Source organism: Lontra canadensis, unplaced genomic scaffold, assembly GCF_010015895.1.
Source record: "Lontra canadensis isolate GAN:19392208 unplaced genomic scaffold, GSC_riverotter_1.0 scaffold5, whole genome shotgun sequence".
NCBI classification, from domain to species: Eukaryota; Metazoa; Chordata; class Mammalia; order Carnivora; family Mustelidae; genus Lontra; species Lontra canadensis.
The window spans coordinates 40,348,381-40,364,742 of record NW_022630999.1 but is presented as its reverse complement, the minus strand read 5'-3'; positions in this window follow the sequence as shown (position 1 = coordinate 40,364,742).

Sequence of the window (16,362 nt, the reverse complement as noted above, 5' to 3'; positions counted from 1 at the left end):
CTCGGAGCTGAGGTGCTACTGCTGGGCTACCCGGCCCGGACCCTCTGGGAGCATTTCCAGTAGCACCGTCATGCTTCCCACTCCACAGCCCTACACGCGAGAACGGCATCCTCGTTACCAGGTGTAGCTCACTTATCTTGTGCGGTGGCCGCCCACGGAGTGGCGATGAGCCAGCCAAAGTCGTCCTGCCCAATCCCCAACTGCATAAAGGAATCCCCCTCACAAACGCGACAGACAGGGGACTTGCGTATTTACCAAAATTTCCAGAAAACAGCAGTTGCATCTGGAGAAATAAAAAGCGGGTGGGTAAAGGGTAGCAGCTACTGTTACTTTTTTCCCAACAATATTTAGTACATGTACATTCTTTTTCTTAATTGAAAAAACCAAAGGCAAAGATTATTAACCTTCTTAACCTAACGTGACACACTTAAAGCAGTTCCTGAAACAGTTTGTGCTCAATAATGCTCATTAAATAAATAAGTGAACGGTGTGCGAGAGAAGGAAATAAGGAATCTGAAACCAGAAGTCTGGGTTTGTAAGATGCCCAGGTGGCTTCGACATACGTCATGATCCCAGGGTCCTGGACTGGATCCCTACCTCAGGCTTCCTGCTTACTGTGGAGCTGCTTCTCCATCTCACTCTGCCACTCCCCCTGCTTGTCCTCTTGCTCTTTCTCATAAGTAAGTAAGTAAATAAATAAAATCTTAAAAAAAAAAAGTCTGGGTTTGGGTCTGATGCTCCCCTAACACCAGTTGTGCAGCTGTGCCCTTGTATAGGTCACTTAGCCTTCTCCGTTCTCCCTAATGCCATCTGTAAGATGAGAATATTATACTCAGGCAGGTAACAGTCCAAATGAGTAGTATGAAAGTACTTTTTCAACTGCTGAGTGTTAAACACATGAAAATTTTTGTTCCTTCCAAATTCCTTTAGGAGCCCATTTCTAGATTTCACGTGAATAGATCTCTTGGACTTGATAGTGGTAAGCATTCTAAATGTCTCATTAAACAGCTGACAGTATTAAACTATGTCCTCTCTTCAGATCTTCCTTTGCCACTACAGTGGGTTGTTTCTTTTGGTGGTGACTCTTATTCCATCCACAGAGAATGTGTGTAGGTAGCTATCCAGGTTACTTTTCTAAAAGTGCTGTTTGGGCGGGGCTGAAAGTAGTCACCATCTCCATCTTCTTTGGTCGACACCCTTAATAGCTATAAGGTTTATTTGTTTCTTCATTCAACATTTATCACTGACTGCACTGTACACAGCATTAATACCAGAAATGTAGAACGAAAAGACAAACAAGGTCCTGACACTTAGGAGGCTTTCATGCTCAACAGGAGAGAGAGAGGCTATGAACAGGAACACAGAGTGTTTACGATGAGCACTTTCAGGATAATCAATAAACCAATCTGTTTAGACAGTAATTGGCCACTTTGGATAGGATGGGTGAGCAAGGCTTCTCTGAGGAGGTGGGACTTGAGCAGGGACGTGTAAGGAAGCAGGCCTGTGGTTATCTGGCTGGAAGGAAGGGCACACAAAGGCTCCAAGGGAGGTGTCTGGCACCTTTGTGGAACAACAAGGAAACAGAGACTGAGTGGAAAGAAATGAGGTCAGAGGGAAAGTAGGGCCAGATCATATCCAGCTTTGCAGGCCCTGGTCAGAACTTTGGGTTATATTCTGAGAGAAATGGGAAGTGGAAATGTTTGAACAGAGGACTGGCAAGATTTGACTTCAGTGTAAAATCACTCTCTGATTGCTGTGACTATAGGGGACAAAGGGACTAGCACAGGATGGCCAACAACACCACACTGGTGGCTTGTGCAGCTAACTGGGCAGAGGGAGGTGATGCTCGTTCTAGATATATCTTGAAGGTTGAGTTGTCATAATTCACTGATGGATGGAACATGACCTGTGTCAGTTTCCTTAGACGGCCCAACAAATCACACAACTGTTTAGAGAAAAAGACAACAGTCTTTTTTTTTTTTCCTCTCTCACAGTTCTAGAGGCCAGAAGTCCAAAATCAAGGGTCAGCAGGAGCTCTCCAAAGACTCTGGAAGAGAATCCTTCCATGTCTCTCTAATTTCTGATGGATCCAGATGTTCCTTGGCTTCTACCAGCAAGACTTCAATCTCTACTGGTCTTCATGTGGCCTTCTGCCTAATACCTCTGTATCTCAAATCTCCCTTGACCTTTTTTTTTTTATTTAAAGATTTTATTTATTTTTTTGAGAGAGAGACACTGAGAGAGAGCATGACTGAGGAGAAGGCCAGAGGGAGAAGCAGACTCCCCGTGGAGCTGGGAGCCTGATGCGGGACTCGATCCCGGAACTCCGAGATCATGACCCGAGCCGAAGGCAGTTATCCAACCAACTGAGCCACCCAGGCGTCCCTCCCTTTACCTTTCTAAGCATACATACCATTGCATTGAGGGTCTCTCCTAAACCCAGAATGATCTCATTTCAAGATCCTTGGGGGGTGATCTAAACCCAATTCCCAAATAAGCTCACATTCACAAGTTCCCAGTAGACTTATCTTCTGGGGAGGCTGCCATTCTGCCCACCAGTTGGGTGGTATTTCCCACATGAGTTGAGGAGTTTTTTTTCTAGCTTACTTCATAGTCTACTCTTAATTATTCTCAAAAGAGTCCATAATATGTGTAATATTCATATAGATACTGAAGCATGTATTTTGAGGTGGGAAAGAGAAGATGCTGGGACCCTGGGCATCTGCAGCATTGCCTGGAGTAAAGACAGACCTGAACCTGGTCAGAAATACCACAGGCTCTGCAACTCGGAAGAAGTCTTGACCCAAACATTGCATAGAACATACTTGTACTGAACAATTATTCATTGTTTATCTGGAATTCAAATTTAAAGATTTATTTGTTTAGTTATTTAACAGACAGAGATGACAAGTAGGCAGAGGCAGGCAGAGAGAGAGGAGGAGGACCCTGGAATCATGACCTGAGCCAAAGGCAGAGGCTTTAACCTACTGAGCCATCCAGGAGCGCCTGGAATTCAAATTTACAAGGCAAGCAAGGTGTGACTGCAAGACAATGTGGTAGAGATTAGGACATAAGTCTTGGTACCAGACAACCTGAATTTGAATCCTGGCTCTCTAGCATCTGCTAGGTCACCAGCTAGCCTTGGGCATGTCACTTAAACTCTGCCTTGATTTCTTCACCTATAAAATGAAAACTTATATTAATACCTACCTCATAGTTTTTTGCTTAGGGAATCAATGACTTCATACGTGTAAAATGCTGGCAACTGTGATCAGTGCCCATCACAGGGTTCTCTCTGTGTTAGCTCACATTCTTGTCTTGTCTAGTCTTGTCGTCAACTCAAAATTTCCTTCAGTTATAAATAGGGTAGTTCTGACTCTCACTTTGCACAGGACATCCCCAATTGTGGATGGCTGCCCAACAGAATTAATAAAAGTTCCCACCTCCTGTTCTCCAAAGGGTTCCAGTTTGGACAGTCTGTCTTATGGTCACTCTAGTTACAGAGATATTGAATCATCACTCTTTCTTAAAAAAAGGAGTTGCTCTTTTTGCACAGGTAGTTACAGCATGAATGTTTCAGTACCCGCCTCTCAAACATACACATGTAATTGTTGTTACCAGAGTCCATTTCTATTACCTACAAAGAACTAACTTCTCTTTCTAAAACATATATTTACACAAACATTCGAGGACTCCTCATCGCCTGAATGATAAAAATCTCAAAAATCCAGCTGACCTTTACTTTCTAGATACTTACTCTTTCTGAATCTTCCTCCATATTCCCCAGCCACCAGCTGCATACATATGGCCCGTCCAGAAACCATACGCCTTCGCTTCTATCGGTCGCTCTGCCTGAAATGTTTTTTCCCTTTCCACCTTCTACTAATAGATATACTTCATTTTTTAAGGACCTGCTCAAAGTTTTCTTCCATCATAAAACCTTTCACACCGCATCTTTGTTGGTCGTATATGTCTACAGACCATCTTTGTCTGTGAGCTCCCTGACAGTAATAACTTTGTTTCTAGAATCCTATTACATTGAAATTCTTAGATAGATTACTCTATGAACATTTTATTGAATTGATTTGAATATCCGATGAGGACTGATGTAGAGTATACACACGGCAATGATTTTTTTTCTTCCCTAGATATGATTTTACGAAAAATAACTTGTGGGAAACAGAACAAATACTCCTCCTTTGGAAAACCAGAAAATTCACTTTGAACAAGGAACCATGCAACCAAATGAATTCTCTGCCCAAGGAAACACTGTTAATATGCAATAACATATTACAAAGGATTTAAAAACTTTTTCTAAACTTTCACATTTTTACAAAGTTCAAAGTTTGCATAACTTCAGCCTACAGCTCCCAGTGCAAAATAACTCTTAAATATTTATATCTTGTAGGAGTGTTTCTCAAGTCTTTGAATTCATAGAACACTTCACTTTTTCCCTGTAGGTTTTCTATCTGTTTAGAAAAGAATAGGAAACAACACAGATGTTCTTACAAGCACCTTCATTTTCAAACAATGTTTGAAACTGACAAGTTGCATCCATTCCCTTGGGCAATTCAGTCTTTCCCTAAGGCCTAGAAGTGAAATTTGGGGAAGGGAGTCTAGGAGAGGAACTGGTCCAATCCCCGTAATTCACATATCAACCCAAGTGCTTGTGAACAGACATCCAGTGTCCTTCTCCCCAGGGTCCCACAGAACTGCTTCTGAGTGGGTCATCAGGGTGAAGTGGAAAACACACTGGCTTGGGAACCCAGTACCACCGCTAATTAACAATGAGACTCTGGGGTTACCTTCCCTGAATTTTCTTTTCCTCCCCTGACAAGTGAAGGAGAGATAGCTGAGGGATTTCTGCCAGCAAGGCTCATTAACTGCTGGCTTCCTAGCAAGACAAGCAAAGAAAATTCTAAAACTTACCAGCACAGATGGAAAATCCTAGATGAAATCTTAGGACCTGGAATTGACTGGATGAGCAAGAGGACGATAAGTATTATGATTAAGGAGGGTTTTTTCCCCCCAGGAATTGAAGGGTGCTTCTACTTCAGAAAAATGTTTAACCTGATAGAGGACATCTACAGAATAACACAGCAAATATCATACTTAATGATAAGATATGGGAAGCGTTTTCCCACATGTATATTTCCAGCTGTAACAACACACCTGAACTCTATGACTATTCAGTAGCTTTCCTTTTGTGTCTAGTAAGGACACTAATTAAAACTCTCAACGTTTAAAAACAAAATAAAACATCACTCTGTTCCATCGACACTTCCCTGGTCAGCAAACGGCAACTCTGCTTTTCAAGTTGCTCTTGTACAAAACCCCTGGCTCACAGTCGACATCCACAGTGATAAGGCCTGTGGGTAGACTCTGCCGTGATAGGCTGTGAGGAAAATGGCGCTCTCCTCTCCCAAACCCATAATCCTGGTGTAATCATGAGACTCGAGGTGAATCCTACTACGCATGTGCCCAGTGTTCCTCCTAACCGTCAAGGTCAACCCCAGTGAGGAAAGCCTGTGACACCCACGCGAGGAGGAGGAGTCTAAGGAGACAAGACTACCAAATGCAAGGAGTATGGACCCACCCAAATAAGGGTGAGGAAAGTCTCTTTCCTCAGAGCTTGAAGGGGAGTTAGCCACCACCACTTGTGTTGGGCAGAGACTCTAAGGCGGGCAGTGGGTTGGGAAAGCTTTAGAGCAGCAAGAAGGGAAGGCTTCAGGTACACCCTCATCACAGGCTGAGGGAGGAGGCGGGTATGGATGGGCCAACCAGAAGCATGGCTTTCTGGGGCATCTGTGTGGCTCAGTCAGCTAGGGGTCTGCCTTCAGCTCAGGTCATTATCTTGGGGTCCTTGGATCGAGCCCGGTGTCGGGCTCTCTGCTCATCGGAGAGCCTGCTTCCTCCTCTTTCTCTGTTTGCCTCTCTGTTTACTTGTGATCTCTGTCTCTCTCTCTCTCTGTGTCAAATAAATAAATAAAATCTTTAAAAAAATTAAATTTAAAAAGTACCACGGCATTCTGTGTGACTGACTAGCTGCACGTAGTTGGCCTTTCTGGAGGTTTCCTCAATCCGAAGCCATCAATTATTAACCCAACCCTGGCCACTCCAGGCTGATTGCTACAAGGCTGGCTGTTTGCCTTTCTGGGCAGGTTTATGTAGGGTCTGGCCACCGTCCCTGGGTACATTCGGTCTCTCAGGGGTATCCTGGTTGAGATCCTGGAACTGCAGAGAATATGAGGAAAAACTAAGGAACTCTGAACGCAAGTATGGACTTTAGTTAACAATGGAGCAAGAGAGGTTCCTTCACGGTAACACATGCCACACTCGCGTGAGAGGTTCCTAATGGAGAAACTAGATGTGGGGCACAAGGGAACTCTCTGGACCATCTCCTCCATCCTTCTGTGACTCTAAAGCTGCTGTGAAAGGAAAGTGTATTTCTAAAACCACCACCACCTTGGAGAAATTGTCACCCCTGCCCTTTCCCTCACCCTCCACACCCAATCCTTGGGCACATCCTTCATCAGGATTTGACTGCAGCCCCTGCCGCTGTCACCTGAGCCCCGACTTCCTCATCCGCACCTAGAAATCTTTACTAGCACCCTGAGGGGGCCCATCTGCCTCTACTCCTGCCTCTATGGTAATTTTCCACAGAGCTGCAGGGTGTCCAGCAGGATCCAGCCTCTAGAACCTCTCTGTGTCACAGCCCACCAACCTTCCCCTTGCTCTGCTGCTCCCAACAGTGGCCTTGGTGCTGATTCTCAAGGGCGCCCACCCTGCCCACACCTTGGGCCCTCAGCTCCTCTTCCTGAACAGTTTCACTTCCTCATGTCCTTTGAGTCCCAGAGAGTCTCTTGCTCAACCCCTCGCTTTATTTTCCTTCCTAAAGCTTAGGACTTTCTGACATTACCATATAAATGGCAATATTTCTTTGCATCCTGTTCACCTCATGCATTATAAATGCAAGTAGCTATGAATTCAAGAACAACTTTCTCTGTTTTGTTCACCACTGTATCCTCAGTGCTGTTCTCGGGAACTTTGTAGGCACTCAAGCTAACAACTGTCAAGTGAATGAATAAATGAAGGGGCTGTATTGAGGGTCAGGAAGCTCAAGGGACAGAAGCTGATTGTTTCCCAAAGCCTCACAATTTGGATTCCATCAAATCAAAACTATTTTTTGCAGAGACCACATTCTTTCTTTACTGCATATACATAAAATACCTTTTATTTAGGGTTGGTCCATTAAACGGAGCCTCTGAGGTGGGATTTCGGTCAGATTCCCTGCATAATCTGTCAGCATAGGCACGCGGCATTGTCTGTGGCTTACGTTTCTAGACATCACAATTCCTGGAAATATTTCCAGATATTCACTCAAACAGTGTTTATTGACTGAAACCCTATGCTAGAAGCCATGGGCCAAAAATGACATGAACTTATTCCTTCACTGAAAGATCTCACAGGCTGTAGCAAAGACAGTGTACCCAGAGCCTGAAAACACTGGGAAGAAAACTGGGGGTCTTCTTACAAATGTGCACGAAATCTAGGGCACCTGGCTGGCTCACTGGGTCAAGCCTCTGCCTTCGGCTCAGGTCATGGTCTCAGGGTCCTGGGATCGAGCCTCATATCAGGCTCTCTGCTCTGTGGGGAGCCTTCTCCCCCCCAACCCCGCCTCTGCCTGCATCTCTGCCTACTTGTAATCTCTCTCTCTCAAATAAATAAATAAAACCTTTAAAAAAGGAAAAAAAAGCAATTGTGCACGAAATCAAAGAGAGGCCACAACCCCTGGGACAGTAACTCCATGGGGCTGTGAGGAGGCACCTGATCTCCTCCATCCAGCTTTTGGGATGGGAGTCATCGCTGAAGGCCCTCAGGAAATGGATCGAGGTGGTTTTGTTCCTCAGTGTATTTGTCATGCACCATGGCTTCGGCAAAAGAGGCCCTTCCTCTTTTGGAGTGAGTGAGAGACTCACTCTTCCCTTGCATCCACCATGTTGCACTAATTGCTTCTCCTGCTCCCTCTGACTACTGCTTCTGTCTTATAAAATGTATCCTTTTCTTTTAGTCCTCCTGCCTTCTCATTTGAGGAATACCTATTTCACATGCAGCTCACATACTGGAATTGCTAAGCAAAGGTTTCAGTCCCAGCTTGGTCACATCTGGTTCCCTCCATCCCCAGACACACACTCAGGAGAGCCCACAGAGACACTTCTCCCACATTCCTACTAGTGAGACAGACAGAGAGCAGCACAGAATTGACAAACCTTCATTTGTAGCTTGGGAGAGTCACTGGGGACCAACCCCCACGCCCCACACCCTGGGGCCCTCACTCCCTCCATCTTCTTCTACAGCTCCTCCCGCCCCCCACATCTAACACAGTACACTTTTAAAGACCACCAATCCCACATGTACATTCCCTACGTATAGACAAGAGCAGGAATCTACTTTGAGAGTTTTAACAGAAATCCTCAGTTCTGCATGTCTGTCTCCAATGCTTCTCTGAAACCTCAGTTCTCATTTCTTTTTTTTTTTTTTTTTTTAAAGATTTTTATTTATTTATTTGACAGACAGAGATCACAAGTAGGCAGAGAGGCAGGCAGAGAGAGAGGAAGGGAAGCAGGCTCCCTGCTGAGCAGAGAGACCCATGTGGGGCTCGATCCCAGGACCCTGGGATCATGACCTGAGCCGAAGGCAGAGGCTTTAACCCACTGAGCCACCCAGGCGCCCCTCAGTTCTCATTTCTAACTACCTAGAAAGCTCACCATCTTTTCAAATTCAGCTGGGTAACAGATAAATCATCAACTCATCCATGAAACTATTTTAAGATTTTGCTTTTTCCATTTCATGAAGACTTATCACTATTATTCAGGCCTCAGAAATACGATTTGACAGCTCTCCCCCTTCCACCAACCATATTCCTCAAGCCCCAGACCTGCTAAAGCTTTATAATTTGTTATAGATCACGGAGAAGCTCTGTGGGCCCAAGGGAAGATAGGAAGACTTCCAGGTGAGCCACGATGAAGTCAGAGCTAAGATGGTAGCAGTAGCATGGTGGGCCTGTGCTCAAATACTGACCCTACGTAAGTCAGCGGTTTGCTTTTTCCAAAGACCACATCCTAAAAGCACAGCTCTCCCTTATTTAGTAAGCATAAATCCAGAATTTGTTTTACATGTTAAAAACTTTTTAGAAGTTTGATTTGATTTGGTATTGTTTTCATAGGTAATATATGGACAGAGCCCAAAAGTCAAAGACTCTGAAAACTGTGTAGTGATAAGTTTCTCCCACAAGCCTGTTCTCCGACCCCCTAGTTTCCTTCCTCAAGACAACCACTGCTCTGTCTCCTAAGCACACAGGTATGTATATTCTTCCTCTCGGGTTTTTTACACAACTGGAAATATTATACCTTAGTGCTTGGGGGATGTGTGTGTGTGTGAAATATTACATCTCTCTCTAGACCCACACACATACACTTGCACACACATCCATGGATCTTGGAGCTCATCTGCTACCACTATGTTTGTAGCTACTTCATTTAAAAGAGCTACATACACTTCCATGGAATGGAATACGTTGTCAACAATTTCTTCAACTTGCACCAATCCCTGAATGTAGTTGATTCCAATCTTTTGCTAATACCAGCAAATCTATATTGATCCTACTTAGTTGTGTGTCATTTTACACACATACAGGCACATCTGTTGAATGAATTCCCCTAAGTAGAATTACTTGATCAAATGGTAATTGTATCTGGAGTTTTGATAAATACTTCCAAATTGCTCTGCATTGAGAACTTATTAGTTTATACTCTCACTAGCTAAGTATGAGGCCTGCTTCTCTACCTCTTCTCCAAATACACTTTGCTATCAAATACTTGAGTCTTTGTTGATTTCCAAGTGGAAAATGTATCTCTTTGTGTTTATCTTGTGAAGAATGGGACTGAGCATAGTATGTGATTAAAAGTCATCTGTATTTCTTTTGAAGTGATCTTTATCTTACATTGTATTTATTGCTTTTTAAAAAATAGTTTATAGGAGGTATTTATACAGTAAAAAATTAGACCTATTTATGGAAAACATATTACAAATATTTTGCTTTCTTTGTAATTTTGATTTTGATTTTGTGGAGTTTTGTGTGTGTGTTGCCATATAGAAATTTCTGCTCTTTCTAAAGTCAAAGTTATTAGCTTTTACAGCCAATTCATCTATATTAAAATGAAAGAGGACATTTTCACTAGAATCCTGTTATATAATTGTGTTATATATATATATATATATATGTGTGTGTGTGTATACATATGATTGTGTTAGAGAAAAATGACATCTTTATGATGCTCTGTCTTCCTATCTAATGCTCTTTTTATACGCCCCAATAGTGTCTGATTTTTTACAAAATATTGAACTTTAGTATTCAACTTTTTCTTAGTTATTTTACCTTTTAACTTGCTATCACCAACAGTCTTTTCTTCTACTGCATTTCCCAATTGAGTATTACTTGTACATAGGAAGACTATGCTTTCTATCACATCAATTTTGTAACCATTCACCTTATAGAATGGTTTTGTTTCCAAAAGCCAATGAATTGATTTGCTTTTACTTATTCATCCTTTACCATATTTATACTTATTTTTTAAAAAGATCTTTATTTATTTGTCTGAGAGAGAGAGAGAGCACAAGCAGGGGGAGTGACAGGCAGAGGGAGAGGCAGGCTCCCTGCTGAGCAAGGAGCCTGACGTGGGACTCAATTCCAGGACCCTAGGATCATGACCTGAGTCGAGACCAGACACTTTCTAACTGCTTTCTGACTGACTGAACCACCCAGCCATCCCCATATTTACACTTATTTATTTCTCTCATCTAACTTTTTTTTTTAAGATTTTATTTATTTATTTGACAGACAGAGATCACAAGTAGGCAGAGAGGCAGGCAGAGAGAGAGGAGTAAGCAGGCCCCCTGCTGAGCAGAGAGCCCAGTGCGGGGCTCGATCCCAGGACCCTGGGATCATGACCTGAGCTGAAGGCAGAGGCTTTAACCCACTGAGCCACCCAGGCACCCCGACTCTTTCTTAACTAACTTTCTTAAACTAACCAAGATTTTGTTTGTGTCCTACAATATGGTTAACTGCAATACTTTGTGGGTGCATGAAAATAATGTGAAGCATGATAACTTAATTCCATGCAAAATCAGTATACCTATTACTTTTATTATTTATGTATTCCATGGATAAACACTTGCTATGTCATGAACTGAGATGTGAGAATTAAAATCTTCAATACCTAATAGGTCTCTACTTCCTATTGTGTTTCCTATAATTTTAGTTTTAACTATGCTGCTACAAGGTTATTTGATCCATGGGTGTCGTAATGGTGAGATCACCAAAATAGATTGTTCCCTTTACTGTTTTCTTCACATTTTCCTGACAGGTCTCTGCTCATTCTTTAATTTTTGATTTGTAGGAGTTATTTTATTTTAGGTCTATCTCTTGAATTTTGGAAATAAAATTAAATTTTGCTTTATGATTCAAATGTTGATTTTTTTCTCTCAATGAGGAGTTAATCAACTTACTTTTACTTATATGACATGTATGTTTAGTTTTTATCTGACATATTATCTTTTCTGTTATATTTTTATACTATTTTCTTACATTATCTATAATGTACTATATATGTGTGTATTATCTGATAATTTAGAAAGTTCATGTTTTTGTTTTGTTTTAATGATTATCCTTATAGTAACTACTTTACATAATATATTTGACTCCCTATAAAGCATCTACATAAGATGAAACCAGAATGTGCCCATGGCCTTTCCTTACTGCTACCTGCTCATTTTAGCTAGTTATGTATTTTTGGTAGTATCACCCCATATGTTTGTTTGAGAGAGAAAGAGACAAAGACAGAGAGTTGGATTGCAGATGGAGCAGAGGAAGGGGAGAAGCAGACTCTCCATTGAGCAGGGAGCCAGACGTGGGGCTTGATCCCAGGACCCAAGATCATGACCTGAGCTGAAGGCAAGACACTTAACCAACTGAGCCACCTAGGCACCCCATCTACCCTTATGTTTTTAAATCAAACCCCTGTGTTATTTGATTTATTGGCTTAAAACAGTTCCCAAGAGCCTTCTTCATCCTCCAGGCGGTATCACCAACCTTAAACCCTTACCTCATCTGAGAAGCAAAACCGGAGACTAGGACAAGCCAGAAACCCAGTCCCTGCAGCAGAAAATCTGACAGGGCAAATGCAAAAATCGAATCGGCGGCTACTGGCTATTCCGCGATCTTAGAGTTTCAGAAATCTGGAGGAAGAGGAGCAAGGAGGTTTGAAGGGAAGCAATGCTTTTCAGTTATGTTTGGAGAAGCAAAATAAAGTGGACTTTGTTTTTAAGACTGTTCATGAAAATGAAGTGCTCTTATCATTTTCTAAGTGGGAGTTTGTAAAGGAGGTCAGGGAAGGAAAGTTCACATTCTGAGCATGGGAGTTTGGCTGTTCCTGTCTATAGAAGCAAGGGTGCTTCTTGCCATAAAGCTCAATCCTATAACTGAAGGTAAGATGAAGAATGGTCTTTGCTTCTTGCTAGTACCAAAGGTTCATCTCCTGTTAGATCACCTCCTGCAACTTCAACTCTACTTCGGATTGTGCACTCTTCCTGGCAAGGACTGGCCCCATCCTGTCCTCTGACGTTTACTATCAAGTACTCATGTCCACAAAGAAAAGGAAAGCTAGAGAAGGTAGTAAATGTCGAGTGCCCAATGTGTACCAGGCTCTCTCTGGAGCTTTTCAGATGTTAGCTCACTCAACCCCTCTCCTATTATTATGTTTCCATTCTGATGAGAAAAATGAATCTCTAAAAGAGCCAAAGTCCACACACATTATAAGTGGTAGGATTCAAATCTTAGCCAGATTTCAAATCTCTCTCTCTCTTTTCATTTTAATTAATACTGCTTATTTTAGAGTTTTCAGTTTACAGAAAAATTGAGTAGAAAGTACAGAGAGAGAGTTCCCATAGATCACCCCCAACCTAAGTTTCTCCATATTAACATTCTGCATTCATGTAATATGTTTGTTACAAGTGAGCGGATACTGATGGTATAGTTTCACTGTCCCGTGGTGATAACCTTTATTTCGTTTCTCACATTAGTAATTGTGTTTTCTTGGCCTTGCTAGAAATTTGTCATTTTATTGATTTTGTCAAGGAAACAGCTTTTGATTTCATTAATGTTCTCTATTAATTTCTTGATCTCAATTTTCAATCTTGATCTCAATTTTATTGATTTCTGCTCTAATCTTTATTTTCATCAAGTTCACCATATTTTAAATGTCTCTTAAGATTTTTTTGACCCTTTGTGGTACTTAGAAGTGTGCTGCTTAAATTCAAGCAGAGTGGGACTTTATAGCTTTCTTTCTGTTATTGATTTATTGATTTCCAGTTTAATTTCACTGTGGGCTGAGTGAATATATCTTATGACTTCTCTTCTTTTGAATGTGTTAGAGTGATTTTTTGAGACCCAGAATGTGGTCAGTATTGGTAAATGTTCCACATGAGCTGGAGAAAAATATATATTCTACTGGAGTATTCCATGAATGTCTATTAAATTCATTCGATTGATGGTGCCATTCAGTTCAACTAGGTCCTTGCTGTTTTCCTGCCTGCTGGTTGTGCCAGTTACTGATAGAGAGCTATTGAAGTCACTAATTTTAAAAGTAGATTCATTTATTTCTCCTTGCAGTTCTATCAGTTTTTGCCTTATGTATTTTGATGCTCTGTTGTTAGTTACACACAGTAAAAACTTGACAAAGTGACATTTTCATCACTATGACCTCTTTATCCCTGATAATTTTTCTTGCTCTCAAGTCTGCTTTCTCTGAAATTAATAGTTACTCCTACTGACAAAGGAAGCACAGCTGATCACAGAAATATTCACTATAAAATATCATTTTTTCACTATCCTCTCAGCTTTCAGGGCTTTAAAAATAAAGAATTTCTCTATTAGACTAGAAGCTCTTTAAGAACATGGAATTTGCTTTATTTTTGTAACTCAAGGGTCCAGGTACTCAAATAGTTGATGATTTGAATGGTATGAGTTCATGACAGTTTAGCGATAATTACACACTTTTAAGAACGTTAAAAGCACAATCTAACTCAGTTATTAATGAAATGTGCACAAATACAAAAAGCAACCTCAAGGAATTGAAAAACATGGAATATTGAAACATGAAGAGAAACATGAAATGAAACATGAAACAAGAGAAACATGAAATCCTGTTATTTAACAATAAATATTCATCAGCATTTACGCATGGAAAAGACATTCTCTTCCCGTTATAAACAAGTTGTTACTTCTCAAGCACATAATGATGTATTGGACTAAACAGTATTGAGAGCCTCATCCAATGGTTTCTAAATTCTATAGTTGTAATAATTTAATCTCTTAGTTTGAAAATATCTTTGTGTCATTTTCGTAAATGCCCACTAGGGGGTGAGATACTGGGTCTCGTGAACAACATGGGGGAAAAGAATGGGTTATTACCACGGCATTAATAGGATATACATCCATTCTTTGCCGTCATGGACACTCCACTTAAAGTGAAGCAGCCATCTGAATAACTAAAATTTTAAATAAATCTTATGTGAAATTTGATACTTAATTTGTCTGTTTCTGGGAATATTCTCTTTGGGCCGGAAGAGGGCGCTCAAAGCATATATATATATATTTTATTTTATTTTATTTTATTTTTTTATTTTTTTTTTTTCAGCATGCCTAGACATCTATAAGACCCTGAATTTTCCCAGACTTTTTAAAAGGTCAATTGAAGTGCAGGTGATGTGCCTTTATATGCCTACTTGGTTAAAAAAAATGAATTGCCGTTAATGAATTACTTATTATAATAATATGAAAATATTATCTCATTGTCTCAGTATTTAGATAATAATTTGCTTGTTACCATTTTAACCATGAGAAGGATAAGAAATCACTTTAGGGGCATCTGGCTGGCTCAGTGAATGGAGCATGCCACTCTTGATCTTGGGGTTATGAGTTTGAACCCCACTTTGGGTGTAGAGGTTACTCAAAAATCTTTAAAAAATGAAAAAGAAATAACTTTAGAGATCCTCAAATATTAAAATGAAAAAATAAGAATGAATCATTTTTCAAAAAAAGCACGAATACATATATGACCTAATATAATAAAATCTATAAGCAACCTCCTACTGGCCATTTAGTAAAGTTTAAAATCTTTATATGGGTAAATTTTTTCCTAGTATATATGGACTTACTTTTTTCTTTAAATTCCATTTTAACGCACAAGTTTGGATACACGTGGATTTTTTTTGTAATTTTAATTATTTTCTAATTTCATTTGTCTTTGACAGTGCCTTGTTGAGAATTGTGTCTTATACTTTCCTATACATATGGATTTTGTTTATCTTTTTATTTACTGATCTTTAATTTTATTGCACTGACATACAAAAACGTGGTCCATATCATGTCAGTTCTTTGATGCTGAATGTTGAAACTTGCACTGTGGATTTTTTTTTTTTTTAAGATTTTATTTATTTATTGTCAGAGAGTGAGCAGAGAGAGCACAAACAGGGGGAGCTGCAGATAGAAGGAGAAGCAGACTCCTTGCTGAGCAAGGACCCAGATGTAGAACTCTATCCCAGGATGCTGAGATCATGACCTGAGCCACAGTCAGATGCTTAACTGACTGAACCACCCAGACATCCCTACATTGTGTTTTTTTCCCTAAGGGTTTGTATTGTGGATGCAGGGTGGTGAGTGTCAAGATGTGACCTCTTTCGTTGTCTGGGTGTTACAGCAGAAGTCACAGAGCTTGTCCACATACCTCTCTGCTAGGCATTTTGAGAGAAGGGGAAACTGGTTTTATCACCTGTAGGTCATCCCTCACTTGCAGGGGGTGTGGGACCAGCCTGGGGGACTGGTTATGGGATGACAAAGGGTCAGAAAGGAAATGTTTCTTTCGAGAGAGTAGGAGAGCCTCGGTGTTTCTCTTCTCCATCCAGATGTGCTACTAATGCTATTCTCATTTTAATCAAGGAGCACATTTCGAAGAACCAATTAGAGAGCTAGACACCTAGTCCCTAGAATTCGGGGACACAGTAATCGGCACCTGACTCATGAATGAATATTCAAAAGGTATGAGCTTGGCTAAAGCATCCTTCTGAAGATGGAATGTACTTTCACAGTCTGTCAAGGCAGAAGCAGATGTGTAATATCTATGCATGAAATCTTTCAAGATTTTATAGATGTGTGAGAGGGAGACACCCCCACCACGAGCATGACTTGGGGGGGATGAGGTGACTACACCAGAAGGGTGAACTATTAGAAGCCAAGCTGGGGCT